This window comes from Ranitomeya imitator, chromosome 2 (assembly GCF_032444005.1).
Source record: "Ranitomeya imitator isolate aRanImi1 chromosome 2, aRanImi1.pri, whole genome shotgun sequence".
Lineage (NCBI taxonomy): Eukaryota > Metazoa > Chordata > Amphibia > Anura > Dendrobatidae > Ranitomeya > Ranitomeya imitator.
Window position 1 is genome coordinate 431,582,356 of NC_091283.1, and position 18,638 is coordinate 431,600,993.

The following is an 18,638-nucleotide window of genomic DNA, read 5'->3' on the forward strand; positions in this document are numbered from 1 at the left end:
TGCTCTCATCATGTGTATCCAGACCTCTTTTAATGCACCCCATGATCCTGTTTGCCTTGGCAGCTGCTGCCTGGCACTGGCTGCTCCAGGTAAGTTTATCATTAACTAGGATCCCCAAGTCCTTCTCCCTGTCAGATTTACCCAGTGGTTTCCCGTTCAGTGTGTAATGGTGATATTGATTCCTTCTTCCCATGTGTATAACCTTACATTTATCATTGTTAAACCTCATCTGCCACCTTTCAGCCCAAGTTTCCAACTTACCCAGATCCATCTGTAGCAGAATACTATCTTCTCTTGTATTAACTGCTTTACATAGTTTTGTATCATCTGCAAATATCGATATTTTACTGTGTAAACCTTCTACCAGATCATTAATGAATATGTTGAAGAGAACAGGTCCCAATACTGACCCCTGCGGTACCCCACTGGTCACAGCGACCCAGTTAGAGACTATACCATTTATAACCACCCTCTGCTTTCTATCACTAAGCCAGTTACTAACCCATTTACACACATTTTCCCCCAGACCAAGCATTCTCATTTTGTGTACCAACCTCTTGTGCGGCACGGTATCAAACGCTTTGGAAAAATCGAGATATACCACGTCCAATGACTCACCGTGGTCCAGTCTATAGCTTACCTCTTCATAAAAACTGATTAGATTGGTTTGACAGGAGCGATTTCTCATAAACCCATGCTGATATGGAGTTAAACAGTTATTCTCATTGAGATAATCCAGAATAACATCCCTCAGAAACCCTTCAAATATTTTACCAACAATAGAGGTTAGACTTACTGGCCTATAATTTCCAGGTTCACTTTTAGAGCCCTTTTTGAATATTGGCACCACATTTGCTATGCGCCAGTCCTGCGGAACAGACCCTGTCGCTATAGAGTCACTAAAAATAAGAAATAATGGTTTATCTATTACATTACTTAGTTCTCTTAGTACTCGTGGGTGTATGCCATCCGGACCCGGAGATTTATCTATTTTAATCTTATTTAGCCGGTTTCGCACCTCTTCTTGGGTTAGATTGGTGACCCTTAATATAGGGTTTTCATTGTTTCTTGGGATTTCACCTAGCATTTCATTTTCCACCGTGAATACCGTGGAGACGAAGGTGTTTAATATGTTAGCTTTTTCCTCGTCATCTACAACCATTCTTTCCTCACTATTTTTTAAGCGGCCTACATTTTCAGTTTTTATTCTTTTACTATTGATATAGTTGAAGAACAGTTTGGGATTAGTTTTACTCTCCTTAGCAATGTGCTTCTCTGTTTCCTTTTTGGCAGCTTTAATTAGTTTTTTAGATAAAGTATTTTTCTCCCTATAGTTTTTTAGAGCTTCAATGGTGCCATCCTGCTTTAGTAGTGCAAATGCTTTCTTTTTACTGTTAATTGCCTGTCTTACTTCTTTGTTTAGCCACATTGGGTTTTTCCTATTTCTAGTCCTTTTATTCCCACAAGGTATAAACCGCTTACACTGCCTATTTAGGATGTTCTTAAACATTTCCCATTTATTATCTGTATTCTCATTTCTGAGGATATTGTCCCAGTCTACCAGATTAAGGGCATCTCTAAGCTGTTCAAACTTTGCCTTCCTAAAGTTCAATGTTTTTGTGACTCCCTGACAAGTCCCCCTAGTGAAAGACAGGTGAAACTGCACAATATTGTGGTCGCTATTTCCTAAATGCCCAACCACCTGCAGATTTGTTATTCTGTCAGGTCTATTAGATAGTATTAGGTCTAAAAGTGCTGCTCCTCTGGTTGGATTCTGCACCAATTGTGAAAGATAATTTTTCTTGGTTATTAGCAGAAACCTGTTGCCTTTATGGGTTTCACAGGTTTCTGTTTCCCAGTTAATATCCGGGTAGTTAAAGTCCCCCATAACCAGGACCTCATTATGGGTTGCAGCTTCATCTATCTGCTTTTGAAGTAGACTTTCCATGGTTTCTGTTATATTTGGGGGTTTGTAACAGACCCCAATGAGAATTTTGTTACCATTTTTCCCTCCATGAATTTCAACCCATATGGACTCGACATCCTCATTCCCTTCGCTAATATCCTCCCTTAAAGTGGACTTTAGACAAGACTTTACATAGAGACAAACCCCTCCTCCTCTCCGATTTTTACGATCCTTTCTAAACAGACTGTAACCCTGTAAGTTAACTGCCCAGTCATAGCTTTCATCTAACCATGTCTCGGTTATTCCCACTATGTCAAAGTTACCTGTAGATATTTCTGCTTCTAGTTCTTCCATCTTGTTTGTCAGGCTTCTGGCGTTTGCGAGCATGCAGTTTAGAGGATTTTGTTTTGTTCCAATCTCCTCACTGTGGATTGTTTTAGAAATGGCCGGGGGGCCCACAGTGTCTGAACAGCCCGGGGCCCTGGCTAACCTTAATCCACCCCTGCTAACAGTCTTTGTAAGGGTTAATTTTGTGCTTCGCTGTTTGCATCAGATACATTCTGCATTTAGACAAAGGAGGGAGGGAGAATTGCAGGAGCAGGGAGAGTAGCTAAATACAGTCTTTGGCAGGGATTAGGGCTTTGCAGTATGTTGCTAAATATATAGCTGCGGCAGTTGATCATATTTTGTGGGGGGGGGGGGTGAAAAAAATGTCTATTGTCATACATAGAGTAGCATGTGCTTTGTGCTACATTTATGTGTTATATAGCACACTAAAAAAAAGTTCAAGCATTTTACTCACCTATAAAATATTACATGCATTTCAGTACATTTCAGCATTATATAACACTGAGAAAAAGCTTTGAAACATTTCTCTGGTTTCAAGTACTCAGTCACAGAGTATTACGTGGTTTGCAGTACATTTTGGTGTTAAATAACAATCCCAATAAGCGTGAAAACATTATGGATTCAATTAGTCACCCATAGAGTATTAAGTTGTTTGTGGTCCATTTTTGGTGTTTATATAACAATCCAAAAAACTTTAAAAAAAAATTCTATATTCAATTACTTATCCATACACTATTACATGCTCTGTGGTACATTTCGGTGTTACATAACACTCCCAAAAAGCGTTGAAACAATTTTCTGGTTTCTATTACTCACCTACAGAGTATTACGTGCATTGCAGTACATTTCAGTGTTATATAATTCCCAAAAAGAGCTGAATAATTTTTCTGGTTTCAATTACTCATCCGTAGAGTATTACATGCTTACATTTCGGTGTCCTTTAATACTCAAAAAAAAGTGTTGAAACATTTTTCTTGATTTAATTACTCACCTATAGTGTATTACTTGATTTGTGGAATATTTTGGTGTTATATAACATTCCAAAAAAGCACTGACATTTTTTTCCTGGATTAAATTTATCATCTGTACAATTTTGCATGCTTTGTGTTACATTACGATGATATTAAACTCCAAAAATATACTTAGTTTCAAGAGACCTAGCAATTACAAAATGTGTAAGGCGCACGGTAAAGGAAGTGGAAGTGCTAATAATAGTGCACGCAGACACCAAGGATGTGGGGCAGTGTGACATGTCCATAAGCAACATATAACTCCCTGTCCCACTTTGCAGGAAGGCACGGGACACCACTTCTGAAGCCACACCAGTGCAAATTGGTTGGTTTTATAGCATATAATGCTTCTAGCATGCTTGGCAACACAACCCCATCTTCCACACGGTCCAGTCTCACCAGCCTACAGTCTAGATAAGTTAATCCTCTTCCTGATCACCCTTCCTCACACCATGTTGAGTCCCAGGAGACTAGTGATCCCACACTAGGAGCTCTTTACAACTTAATTTTGTGATTGTGGCCTCTCAACCTGCATGCTCCAAGAGGGACAGAAGGACATGCTGTTTAGTGATGCACAAAATTTAGAGCAGCAATGGCCATAAGACGATGATGGAGGATGGTAAATTTTGTTAGGAAGATGACTATGAGACACTGTTGCCGATAACCCAGGTTGTTGTTAAGTCACCAAGTCAGGAAGAGCAGTGTGCAGCAGTGGAAGACGAGGTGGTGGACAACGAAGTCACTGACCCAACCTGGGAAACTGGCATGCTGAGTTAGGCCAGCAGCGCTGATGGGGAGGGATCGGCAGCACTGAAAGAGGCAAGAAGAGGCAGTGGCGTGACCAGAGGAAGAAGTTCGGGCAACCGTTCCACAGAGCACTGACACTTGTAAATTTCTTCATCAAAGAGTTAGGTGTTCCCCAGTCTGGTACTTTTTAAAGAGAGTTCTGAGACAAAAAATGGTAATTTGGAACATGTGCCATGCCAAGATCAGCAGAGGCCTGACCACTAAGAGTCTAACCAACCACCAGCATTATCAGTCATCTAAGCACTCGACTCAATGGGCAAAACGCCTGGGTCCACAATTGTTGCCAGGGGGTGACACCACTGCCTCTTCCCCTGTGCTAGGTGCTTCCCAATCTCCTGTCTAAAACACTGGTGCAGATGCCACCCACCTTGCACCTGTCCTTGCATCTTTTGATGGACTATCATCAGGCACTTCAAAATCCTCGTCCTAGCACAGAATTCATCTGTTCTTACCCCAGGCCTTGGTACAAAACAGAAAGTTTCCAGCCAGACCCACAGGCTCAAATGCCAAACGGGCACATTTCCAGGATGATTGCCATGGAAATGTTGCAGGTTAGGCTTGTTGACACAGAGCATTTCCACCGACTCATTGTGGCAACCGTCACTTGGTACTTGGTCCCCAGCCGCCACTTTTTCTAACGGAGTTGGCATTCCCGCTGTGTACCAGCACCTGTCCAGGAACTTCACCTGTGCCCTTACCAATGCACTTACTGGTATTGTCCACTTAACGTGGACAAGTGCTTGTGGCCAGGGAGGCTATATTTCCCTGACCACACACTGGATGAATACACTGGCACAGATATGTGCTCCCAAAACTGATGATTGCTGGCTCTATTTCTATCTGGGTTTCCTTTACCTTCTACATCAGTTCCTGCACCCCCTCCTCCTCATATTCCATCTCTGATGTGTTATCTCAGAGCAAGTCGTCCACATCAGCCAGAAACTGGAAGTTCTGCAACACCTCATCTCATCTGCTCTATGCAGATTGGGTAACAATGAGATTGAGAAGGAGGAGGAACAGGAGCTATTAGCTAGCGCAACACAGGCTAGCACCCACACAACCTTTGTTCCGTCTCTCCTATGTGGATGGGCTGAGGATGGGCATGAGGAGTAAGAGAGGGAGGAGGAAGAGATGGAGAGTCATTATCATGATGGAGACACAGAAGTGTTGGCTGTAGGGAGCTGGCAGATATGGCTGACTTTATGTACCACTGCCTTTCCTATGACCCTCGAGTTATATTAATTTTTGCCAAATTAGTGTACTGGTTGTTAATCCTCTAGACACACGCTACAAGGAGAACTTTGCATCTTTTCTTCCTGAGGTGGAGAGATCTTCTAAAATGGTGCTATAGCAGAAAGCCATTGTGGAAAATATGTTGAAAAAATTCCCATCAGACAACTCTACCAGCAGGGGGCAGTATTCCTTGCCCAACCAAGGAAGAGAAGTGAAGGAGACATACAGCAGAGGCAAGGGTTAACTGTGAAAGGCCTGGGACACTTTCAAGACCTCATCCCAGCATCTAGGGCCTGATGACTGGGTGTGTTTGACATGGAGAGAAAAGTTTTCAAAGATTGTCAAGCAATACCTGGCCGAGCAAACCAGCAAACTCACTAATTTTTCTGTGCTTGCATCTATTGGGTCTCAAAGCTGGACACTTGGCATGAATTGTGCCTCTATGCCTTGGAGGTGTTGTGCTGCTCTGCCGCTTGCATCTTGTCTGAGCGGGTTTTTATTGCCACGGGGTGTGTGGGGGGATTCATAACAGACAAGTGATTTCGCCTGTCAACAGAAAGTGCTGACAGGCTCACTTTGATAACAAAACCTGGATTTTCCAAACCAACAGGTGACAGCTGCACTTAAAGAGTTTTTAATGTTCATTATTTGAATGAGGCCAACCAATGTTGCCTTCTAGGGTCTATGGATGGCTGGATGACTTTTACTTATAATTTTTTGTGGCTTTGCACTTTGTGCAAAGCCTTTATGAATGTAGAAGTACCAGAACTATACTTTCTTAAATTTTTATGAGGCAATCTAGTTGGTGCTTTAAAGAGTGTATGTATAATCCTGCTTGCAATTATTGGCAGGCTTTGCATTGTGTACAGAGCTTTTAAGAGTGTAGGAGTAACAGCTACACTTTGTTCACAATATTTGAATGAGGCACTTCAAGGGTGCATGGATGACCCTGCTTGTAACTTTTGGCAGGATTTGGACTTGGAGCATAGCCTTTGAGTCTAGCAGTAAATCCATGTTACGATATGAACAAAATGTGTATGACCTCCTTTATGTCTAATATGGGGTATATATGTGTCCCTCTGAGCTCCTTATTTTTGGCACTTCTTGCTTCCTTCATAAATTATACAAAAATTTCCAATTTTTTGCAAAAAAAATTCAAATTTGGGTTTACTTAAATTCTATTTAAAAAAAATCTGTTTTAAGTTTTGCCTTATACAAGTCATTATACAGGAAAAACGTGTAACTTTTTTTTCCCTGTAAACTCCAATTTCTTGTCAATTTTAACTGTTTTGTTGTTAGTCACTCCATAAAGTGGAGTAAAAGTGTGACAACCATTGTTCTCAGCAGTGATCTGGAAGTCAGATATGCTTCCTGGGGTCTTCCCCATGCTGTTCTGCTTCTATTCAGCACTTGTTCCATCCATTTCAACATCTTCACTGCCCCTCAGACCTCTTTGTAGGGCCTGCCGAAAAAATGCTTGGATTTGACTCCCATTATACTCGTTACTCGAAAAACAGGGTTTTTGCTATGGAATCTGAGACCAGCATGATGTAAGGGCAGAAAGCCCAATTAAACCTGCTGACTGATTCCCTTTAATTCTCCCTGTAGTTCAGACAACATGAAATTAATAACAGGTTCCCTTTAAATTATTATTATTATTATCATTATTATTATTATTATTATTATTACCATTATAGTGTCATTTATTCAATGGTACATTAGATGTGAATAGTGGGGTACATAATAAAAAACAAGTACAATAATCTTGAACAAAACAAGTTTCCAACTGTTACAGGAGGAGAGAGGACCCTACCTTTGAGGGCTCACAGTGTACAAGGAACGGGCGAGGATGCAGGAGGTGAAGGTAGAGCTGGTCACGCAGCGGTATGGTGGAATGAGGGTTACTGCAGATTGTAGGTTTGTCGGTAGAGGTATGTTTTCAGGTTCCTTTTTAAAGTTTCCTTGGTATGCGATAGTCTGGTTTGTTGGGGTAGGGAGTTCCAGCGTAGGGGGATGCACAGGAGAAATATTGTATGCAATTGTGGGAAGAGGACATAAGAGGGGAGTAGAGAAGGAGATATTGTGAGGATCAGAGGTGGCATTCAGGTAAGTACTGGGAGACTCGATCACAGATGTATGGAGGAGACAGGTTGTAGATGGCTTTGCATGCCATGGTTAGGGTTTTGAATTGGAGTCTTGGCAATAAGGTCCAGTGAAGGGAGAGGAGAGACCAGAGAACAGGTTGATTAGTTGAGCAGCAGAGTTTAGGATAAATTGGAGGGGTGCAAGTGTGTTAGAAGGGAGGCCACAGAGCAGAAGGTTGCAGTAGTTCAGGTGGAAAATGATGAATGCATGTGGAGCGCCCCCAGACACAGGGCCACGCGTTCTTGGTACCAGGCCTCTCTGGTTCGGTTCTGAAGCTGTCACGGTGGCTAGACCCGGTCTGCGACCCTGCTAAGGGGCGTCCAATAAAGGTGGTACAGTCTTTCAGGGGTTCGTGACGCCACCTGTGGTGTTCAGTCAGGGCGACCGATGCTGCTGTGGGGTCCGCTGGGGTGATGGACTGGCAGCTGGATGGTATACCTTCCCACAGGTGAAGTATGTCCCCAGGGCTTCCCAGTAAGATGGATGGTGATGGTGTGAGGTGCAGGTAATAACGAGGACACAGGGTTGCAGTCTCTTTACTTCTTTACTGAAGACTTCAGGAACCACAATCCAGAGCACGCTTAACAGGGCTTTCTGAGACCGGCCGGTCCGATGGGCACTTCCAGAATTCCCTTTGCAGGTGGAAATCGTTGCCTACCAATAGCGCCTGTGTGTTGTAGTGCTACCCTGAAGCTCTAAAAAACTATAGGGAGAAAAATACTTTATCTAAAAAACTAATTAAAGCTGCCAAAAAGGAAACAGAGAAGCACATTGCTAAGGAGAGTAAAACTAATCCCAAACTGTTCTTCAACTATATCAATAGTAAAAGAATAAAAACTGAAAATGTAGGCCCCTTAAAAAATAGTGAGGAAAGAATGGTTGTAGATGACGAGAAAAAAGCTAACATATTAAACACCTTCTTCTCCACGGTATTCACGGTGGAAAATGAAATGCTAGGTGAAATCCCAAGAAACAATGAAAACCCTATATTAAGGGTCACCAATCTAACCCAAGAAGAGGTGCGAAATCGGCTAAATAAGATTAAAATAGATAAATCTCCGGGTCCGGATGACATACACCCACGAGTACTAAGGGAACTAAGTAATGTAATAGATAAACCATTATTTCTTATTTTTAGGGACTCTATAGCGACAGGATCTGTTCCGCAGGACTGGCGCATAGCAAATGTGGTGCCAATATTCAAAAAGGGCTCTAAAAGTGAACCTGGAAATTATAGGCCAGTAAGTCTAACCTCTATTGTTGGTAAAATATTTGAAGGGTTTCTGAGGGATGTTATTCTGGATTATCTCAATGAGAATAACTGTTTAACTCCATATCAGCATGGGTTTATGAGAAATCGCTCCTGTCAAACCAATCTAATCAGTTTTTATGAAGAGGTAAGCTATAGGCTGGACCACGGTGAGTCATTGGACGTGGTATATCTCGATTTTTCCAAAGCGTTTGATACCGTGCCGCACAAGAGGTTGGTACACAAAATGAGAATGCTTGGTCTGGGGGAAAATGTGTGTAAATGGGTTAGTAACTGGCTTAGTGATAGAAAGCAGAGGGTGGTTATAAATGGTATAGACTCTAACTGGGTCGCTGTGACCAGTGGGGTACCGCAGGGGTCAGTATTGGGACCTGTTCTCTTCAACATATTCATTAATGATCTGGTAGAAGGTTTACACAGTAAAATATCGATATTTGCAGATGATACAAAACTATGTAAAGCAGTTAATACAAGAGAAGATAGTATTCTGCTACAGATGGATCTGGATAAGTTGGAAACTTGGGCTGAAAGGTGGCAGATGAGGTTTAACAATGATAAATGTAAGGTTATACACATGGGAAGAAGGAATCAATATCACCATTACACACTGAATGGGAAACCACTGGGTAAATCTGACAGGGAGAAGGACTTGGGGATCCTAGTTAATGATAAACTTACCTGGAGCAGCCAGTGCCAGGCAGCAGCTGCCAAGGCAAACAGGATCATGGGGTGCATTAAAAGAGGTCTGGATACACATGATGAGAGCATTATACTGCCTCTGTACAAATCCCTAGTTAGACCGCACATGGAGTACTGTGTCCAGTTTTGGGCACCGGTGCTCATGAAGGATATAATGGAACTAGAGAGAGTACAAAGGAGGGCAACAAAATTAATAAAGGGGATGGGAGAACTACAATACCCAGATAGATTAGCGAAATTAGGATTATTTAGTCTAGAAAAAAGACGACTGAGGGGCGATCTAATAACCATGTATAAGTATATAAGGGGACAATACAAATATCTCGCTGAGGATCTGTTTATACCAAGGAAGGTGACGGGCACAAGGGGGCATTCTTTGCGTCCGGAGGAGAGAAGGTTTTTCCACCAACATAGAAGAGGATTCTTTACTGTTAGGGCAGTGAGAATCTGGAATTGCTTGCCTGAGGAGGTGGTGATGGCGAACTCAGTCGAGGGGTTCAAGAGAGGCCTGGATGTCTTCCTGGAGCAGAACAATATTGTATCATACAATTATTAGGTTCTGTAGAAGGACGTAGATCTGGGGATTTATTATGATGGAATATAGGCTGAACTGGATGGACAAATGTCTTTTTTCGGCCTTACTAACTATGTTACTATGTTACTATGTTACCCTGCTGAGCTTTCGGAATAGTCCTCACAACTGCTGTTCTCGTTCGTTCGTTCTTTACAGCTCTCTCTTTCTTTAGTTCCAGATGTTTCTAGTTCAACGTCCCCCAGGTATGTTATGGCTAGGACGCACCCGTATGATGGGAAGGCCTGGAGGTCTTCCGGGACCTTAGAGTCGCCCCTCTCCCACTGTTGCCCCCTATGTCTTCGTAGGTGTTTAGGTTAGACAGCCAACCTATAATTAACTGTCCTGCGGAGTTTGAAGTAAGGCATAGAGTCAGTTACTTCCTCGGTGTTCCGGCCACCGGCTACGCGCCTCAGTAGGATGTTGCCGTTCTCCGTGCACGACTCCTCGTGGCTCACCTTTGTGCTTGATCTCATTTCTCACTGTCCACAATATCCTTCGCTTCGTGTCTCTTTCTTAGGATACCGCCACGGGGTGTGCAGGCGCGGTTCCGTAACGTTCTATTCTGGTCGCTAGGTACCTGCCAGGTTCCCAGGCCTGACAGGGCCCCCCCTGAATCTTCTCCCTGCAACACCCCCTGCCACGGGATGTTGCCTGAATCCAACCCAGTCAGCTTCTGACCTAACTTCCTATCCAACCCCTAGTTTTACCAGTGTGAGGAGTGGCCTAGTAAATAAAACCTTTTTCTCCCCCTAGTGGCCGGAGTGTGAAGTGTAATGTGTGCTGGTGATACCTGGTCAGAAGAACTCCTTTAGTGCCATCAGACGTACCATAACTCCCCTTAGTGGCAGAGCGACGTTACTGCAACGACCATATCTCTGGGGCGCTGCATATACATCACATACGATACAGCCCCTCTGCTGTACACATCATATAGGATACAGACCCTCTCCTGTATATATCACATAGGATACACACCCTCTGCTGTATATATCACATGGGATACCGATCCTCTGCTGTAATCATCATATAGGATACAGCCTAGTGTCAGTTACTCCCTCGGTGTTCCGGCCACCGGCTACGCGCCTCAGTAGGATGTTGCCTCGGTCTCACGGCACGACTCCTACTGATTCTCCTTTGTGCTTGATCTCGTTTCTCACTGTCTCACAATATCCTTCGCTTCGTGTCTCTTTCTTAGGATACCGCCGCGGGGTGTGCAGGCGCGGTTCTATAATGTTCTGTTCTGGTCACTAGGTACCTGCCAGGTTCCCACGCTTGACAGGGACCCCCTGTGTCTTCTCCCTGCAACACCCCCTGCCACGGGATGTTGCCTGAATCCAACCCAGTCAGCTTCTGACTAACTTTCTATCCAACCCCTAGTTTTACCAGTGTGAGGAGGGGCCCAATAAATAAAGCCTTTTGCTCCCCCTAGTGGCCGGAGTGTGAAGTGTAATGTGTGCTGGTGATACCTGGTCAGTGGAATTCCTTCAATGACATCAGATGTACCATCACTCCCCTTAGTGGCAGAGTGTCATACTGCAACGACCAGATCTCTGGGGTGCTGCACTCCCCCCGGTTAAATCCAGTACTCCTGGACTGGGAAGAAAAACAATACAATTCAGCAAAAGACATACAAAATTTTGAAATGCGTAAAACAAGTAAATAGAACAATGCTTACCTTTATGAGAGGTGAGAGGACACTTGAACGTTACAAACAAAACAAGATTAAATATTTTTAAAAAACATTATGACTATAAATAACTCTTTTCACCCAACCGGGTATTCTACTCAGTGTAAATTCTGAACAATAATTTAACTTCTCCTTTAAGGGCGTATAAGCTGAACCCACTAAAGGCCTACTATAAAATACTATAAAATAACTCAACTTGTCTTTCCTTTCTAGCTTCACCAATGCAGGACCGCCTAGCTCCTGGGCCGGGCCTACTGTCATTGTCTCTCTTTCAGCACCCAACTATCGTTCTACAGTTCTCAGGAGGACTCTCTCTCTCTAACCCCTATGGGTTCACTTTCAATCTTTCCCTCAATCTCTATCAACATTATCAAACTATTCTAAATTTCAACATTATTAACATTCCAACTTTTCTCAAGGCAACATTATAACTTCAGTGCAACATGTGAACATTCCCTTTAAGCGGGAACCAAGTCCCTCTGAGGTAGTGCAGATTCTCTCCGTCTGCAAGTCCAATGAAAGCAAGACCTTCTACGTCATGTCCAGAAGCATTATCTTCGCAAAGTCTTCTTTCTGTGTAAAACTATATACAAAGCAGTTTTGGATTCATTCACTGTTCATGATCCGGCAGTCTTTGGAAACAATGATAAACAAACAAAAAGAAGAGGGATCCCGGGTAAACAAAGGGATCCCTAGGAGTTAACCCTGGACGGGATTTAAGTAGAAAGGGGTAAGGAAAGCAAAGAGTTAACTATGTACAATTGCGGGCTTCTGAGGTTTATTCTCGCGACGGTAGATTGCAAGGCATCCGTTGGTAGCGAACACTTCTTGGCCTGGAAAGATCTGTGTTTGACCTCTCATCCGATGCAGTGTCAATGTCACTAATCAGTTTTTCAGGTATCATCTGGGTTCGAATGTCAATTTTGTTAGTAGGTTCAGTAGCGGCAATAATGCCCACTGTGGTAGTAGTATTAGGATTTGTCAGTTCAGAGGTAGTCTTAGTCATGGCAGCAGGTGGCGCTGGTACGGGGCCTACCATTAGGTCTTCTGTCACTGGGGCAGGGTCGCTCTTCATACCTGCTTCAGATGCGGTCCCTCCGGTGCCGGCCTGCTCCGTCTCCGCTGGGATCTGGAACGCTGACTGCGGGGCCTTGCGCTGTGGAGTTGTCATCTCCGTTTCCAGTATCTCGCTTTTTCGGCAGGGCCTTGCTTTCTGGCTTCGGAGCGCTGGAACTTCTTTCTCGCTCCGGACCACACGAGGCTGCCGACAGATGTCTGGTGAGGCCCCTGATGACGGTCTCCTTCCACCTGGCCTCAGTGCTCAGCTGCGTCTGCCGGAGGTGATCGCTGAGCTCGTCCACTCTGGCCTGCAGGAAGTCGGGGCCAACAGGTGACACCTGGCCACGGTATCTTTCTGGGTAGCTGGGGGAGTCCTCTGCTCCGACCCCACACTCCGATCCCGGTCGGCTGGCCATGGCGTCCCCCACGTGGTTCACTTCTTCTCCCTCCTTGTCCTTTTCCCGCTCTCTCCTTCGCGGGCGGTTTCGTTTTCTTTGACTCCACCCTCCACTGAGGATCAGGAGGCGGATCTCGGCTGACGGACACGTCCTCAAAGTACAGAAATATTTAGACTGGGCGGCCATTACTTTTCGTGCTCTTCAGCTTGCTCACGCCCACTTCCACGCCCTTCTTCTTCTCCTGCGCTCCTCGTGGCGCGGCAATGGCGGCGGTTTTGGCGGGAATCTTGCGGCAGATAGCAATGCACAGTCTTTGCAATAACTCACAGTTCAAACATGTTTCAATCACAGTTCCAAGGCACACATGACCTGCTTCTCAGGCTTGAGTACGATCCTGTTCGTGACGCCAAGTTGGAGCGCCCCCAGACACAGGGCCACACGTTCTCGGTACCGGGCCTCTCTGGTTCGGTTCTGAAGCTGTCACGGTGGCTAGACCCGGTCCGCGACCCTGCTAAGGGGCATTCAATAAAGGTGGTACAGTCTGTCAGGGGTTCGTGACGCCACCTGTGGTGTTCGGTCAGGGCGACCGACACTGCTGTTGGGTCCGCTGGGGTGATGGACTGACAGCTGGATGGTATACTTTCCACAGGTGAAGTATGTCCCCAGGGCTTCCCAGTAAGGTGGATGGTGATGGTGTGAGGTGCAGGTAATAACGAGGACACAGGGTTGCAGTCTCTTTACCTCTTTACTGAAGACTTCAGGATCCGCAATCCAGAGCACTCTTAACAGGGCTATCTGAGACCGGCCGGTCCGATGGGCACTTCCAGAATTCCTTTTGCAGGTGGAAATCCCTCGGTGTTCCGGCCACCGGCTACGCGCCTCAGTAGGATGTTGCCTCGGTCTCACGGCACGACTCCTACTGGTTCTCCTTTGTGCTTGATCTCGTTTCTCACTGTCTCACAATATCCTTCGTTTCGTGTCTCTTTCTTAGGATACCGCCGCGGGATGTGCAGGCGCGGTTCCGTAACGTTCTGTTCTGGTCGCTAGGTACCTGCCAGGTTCCCACGCCTGACAGGGACCCCCCTGTGTCTTCTCCCTGGATGTTGCCTGAATCCAACCCAGTCAGCTTCTGACTAACTTTCTATCCAACCCCTAGTTTTACCAGTGTGAGGAGGGGCCCAATAAATAAAGCCTTTTGCTCCCCCTAGTGGCCGGAGTGTGAAGTGTAATGTGTGCTGGTGATACCTGGTCAGTGGAATTCCTTCAGTGCCATCAGACGTACCATCACTCCCCTTAGTGGCAGAGTGTCATACTGCAACGACCAGATCTCTGGGGCGCTGCACATGCACTAGTGTTTTTGCAAATTCTTGATTAAGGAATGTGTGGATCTGTGAGATATTTTTGTGTTGGAGCCTGCAGGAAGTGGAAAGCAGTCAAAGAGGGAGCACGAGGAGAGGTGGGAGGACAGTTCAAGATGGAGGTGTTGTTTCAGTTGTTTTCAGGCATAGGGGAGAAGTGATATGGGGTGATAGCTAGACACAGAGAAAGGGTCAAGGGAGAGATTTTTGAAGATGAGTGTGATTGAGGAATGTTTGAAGTAAGAGGGGAAGACACCAATTGTTAGTGAAGGGTTGAAGAGATGGGTTAGGTTTGGGATGAAGACTGTGAGGAGGTTTGGGATGAGGTGGGACGGGATAGGGTCAAGTAAACAGGTGGTGAGATGTGATCTGGAGAGACGAGAGGAAAGATGATGTTTCATAATGACAGAGAAGCTGGTTTTGGATGAGGAGGGCTGAGTAGGTATGAGGAGGGGCTGTAGGGACTCTAGGCCAAAGCTTTCTCTGATGTTTTCAGTCGAGAGGGAGGAGGTGCTGGGGGACGAAGGAGAGAATTGAAAGTGTTGAATATCTGTTTAGGGTTGTAAGACAGGGAGGATATGAGAGATTAGAAGTAGGTTTATTTTGCTGCAATGAGTATGTACTCCCGTGGGAGTGGAATCTTTTCCATCCTCGCTCAACAACCCTTGGATAACGCCTCAGTTCTTTAGAAAGGCTGGTGTGTCAGGTTTGCTTGTTGATTGTGCAAGCTGTTGTATGTGAGAGGGGAGCAACCAATTCCAGAGTGCAGCTGTTGTGGTGTCATATAAAGCCGCAGCAGCATCTGCATTGTGTAAGGAACTTAAGTCTGCAAGAGGGAGAAAGGATTCAGAAAGTAAGTATAAATCAAGGTGTTTGAGATTTCTGCAAGAGTGTGCAAGTTTAAATCCTTCTTCCAACAAAACTTTGTGAACCTTAGTGTCTCATTCACATGCAAATTGCTTGAGCCCAAAGTGTGACTTTTGCAACTGATAAAAAAAAGGCCCCGATTCATCTAGCACATCGCTGTTCACGCCAGTGAGGAGGCTTAGTGGGTTCAGAGATGCCTGAATCATTAAGAGGTGCTCACCTCCTGCCTCTCATTCAAGGCACTATCACACAACTGAAAAATGGCACGTGCTTCTGTGCTCTTCTCCACAAACTTTAATCCAGTTGGAAATTGGAGTGAGAGTTGTGGCATAAGGTACGACAAAACTCATCATCACAAATTAGATGAGCAGGCATCGTCTTGCACTAGTTCCACCTATTTTTGCGGAACATGCCAAAACTAGTTTGAAAACGCCAAAAGTGGCTAAACATTGCCATGCGCAAAACAATTGCAACTTCTCAAAACATTTTGCACTTTTGGCAGCGGCTCTCACATTGAGAAAAGGAGCCAATAGTGGACTCAGACAGAAGAGGCCCACCATGCAAGAACAATATCTGAGTCATTTGCAGATGTTTGCAGACAAATAGAACATTAGAATTCCACATACTTTGGAGGTGGTAGTAGCCCCTTAGGCTTCTTTCACATTTCCGTCGGTACACAGCTGTCGCTAAACGTTGGCGCGACGTACCGACGGACATTGTTAAAATTCGGCACAACGTGGGCAGCGGATGCAGTTTTTCAACGCATCCGCTGCCCATTCTAAAGTCCCGGGGAGGAGCTAGAGATCTCCGCCCGGGCATGCGCACTCCAGAGTGCAGGATGCGACGTACGAAAAAACGTTCCCTTGAACTTTTTTGGTGACGATGGTCCGCCAAAAAACAATGCATCCAGTGCACGATGGACGCGACATATGGCCATATGTCACGATCCGTTGGCAATACAAGTCTATGGGAAAAAAAACACATCCTGCGGGCACATTTGCAGGATGCGTTTTTTCCCAAAACAACGCATTGTGACGGATCAATAAAGACGGAAGTGTGAAAGTAGCCTTAGCTCTGGGGCCCCAGTGCGGCTGCACAGATTAAACCAATAATATGTCCTTTCTTGCTGTCAGCCAAATGATCATTTGGCAAACAGTTAAGTAATGTGTGTGGCCAAATTCTTTCTTATCTTGAGGTTGTGATTGAAATTGCTGTAGCTGCAGTACTTATCAGTAGTGATGAGCAAGTATACTCTGTAATGTTTGGTACATCGCTGTACCCGTGGTGCTCAGCAAGCGCCATGCATTTCTGGGATTATTCGGCGCGAGCTCGAGTCCCCGCTCTGCATATTTGGCATTCTTTAGAGCACCAATCAACATGCAGGAACTGTCTGCCGCAGCCATGTTGGTTGTGGTATTACAGTGATTAGCTTGCCGCACAGCATCATCAGGTCTATATCAGACCTGGCGCCGCCCTGCTCAGCATAGTCAGCTGTGGAATCACCAGTGTAGGGAGATTTGCTGCAGCAATACGGACAGAATAAGTGGTGTATCAGTTACTGTAGGTATACCATAACTGAATACACAAATCCAGCTAAACCAGCAGTCCTTCTAAGGACTAATTACGGGGTATATAGATTGCAGTGCTAGGTAGGCAGAGAGTGTATGTGGGTATATAGATATCAGTAGCAGGCAGGCATTGTATGTGGCATACTTCATTGCATACATCAGGAGGGTCCATTCCATTACCGTCTGCTGCTGCCTACTACATATATTGACTGTATATACAGTACATAGCCCCAGGTATCAGTGGCCAGGAATAATTTTTTTTTGCATCTTAATCCTGTTTATTTAATTCCAAAGCAATCCAGAGCCCACGATTTTTTCACAATTTGCTTCTTGGGACTGCAGAATACAGCCAGATCCTTTTCATAGTACAGCGAGAAAATCCAGCTATTTTAAACAGGTTTGCCCATCCCAGCCATCACATCTGAGTGCGCATAAAATCTTGCCATTTTTGTGGTACTGTAAAATTTTTTGGGAGTGTGTTTGGCTACATTAAAACTTGCATACCAGGGCTTTGCAGACGGCTGTGTACTTCCTCCCTGAAGCTCTGCCCACTTCCGTATTTCTTCCATTTAGGTCCGCCTACTTCTGCATGCATCCTGCTTACCTATCTTTAACATTGGGTACGTAGGACATGCGGACGTATGCGGATGTATGTGGATGCTTCGTTTTGGCGCGCCCGCCGACCGCATGGGGACGCAACAAGTTGCATTCCCGTGCGGTCATCGGGCACGTCAAAACGACACATCCGCATACATCTGCATGTCCTGCGTACCCAATGTTAAAGATGGGTACGCAGGACGCATGCCGAAGTAGGCTGACCTAAACGGAAGAAGTGGGCAGAGCTTCATGGAGGAAGTACGCAGTCGTCCGCAAAGCCCTGGTACGCAAGTATGAACGTAGCCTTATACTATTTCTTAACACCATTTTGCTGCCCAAAAAATATTTTGCTGCCAAAAAAATATTTCACTGCAGGGCAGATATTTTACACTGGGTTTTGTTCCACATTTCAGGCCTCCATAGAATTGTATTTATTGTGTCTTAGCCTACTTATTGACACAATTTTGCTGGCCAAAAAAAATTAAAAATACAGGCCAGATATTTGAAAGTGGGCTATCTCCGTCAGACGCATCATCTCACTCTGGGCTACAAATTGTGGTATTTGAGGCCTATATTTAACTGCTTTTGCTGTGTGCTAACCTAGTTCTTAACACTATTTTCCTGTAAGAAAATAAAAATACAGGCCACATATTATAACGTCTGGTATCTCCGTCACACGCCTCATCAATCTGTGGGCTAAAAATTGAGGCATTTCAGGCCTATATTGAACTGTTTTTGCTGTGCCTTACCCTAATTCTTGACACTATTTTCCTGTAAAAAAATAAAAATACAGGCCATGTAGTTTACAGTCTGGTATCTCCGTCACACACCTCATCTATCTGTGGGCTAACAATTGTGGCATTTCAGGCCTACATTGAACTGTTTTTGCTGTGTGCAATATATATATATATATATATATATCCCATATATTTTGCAGTGTGGTATCTCTATCACATGCCTCTTCTATCTGTTGACTACAAATTGTGGCATTTGAGGCCTCCATTCAACTGTTTTTCTGGTGTCTTAGCCTAGTTATTTACACAAGTTTGCTGGGAAAAAATGTGTTAGCTACAGGGCAGATATTTTAAACTGTGGTTTTCCCGCACACGGAT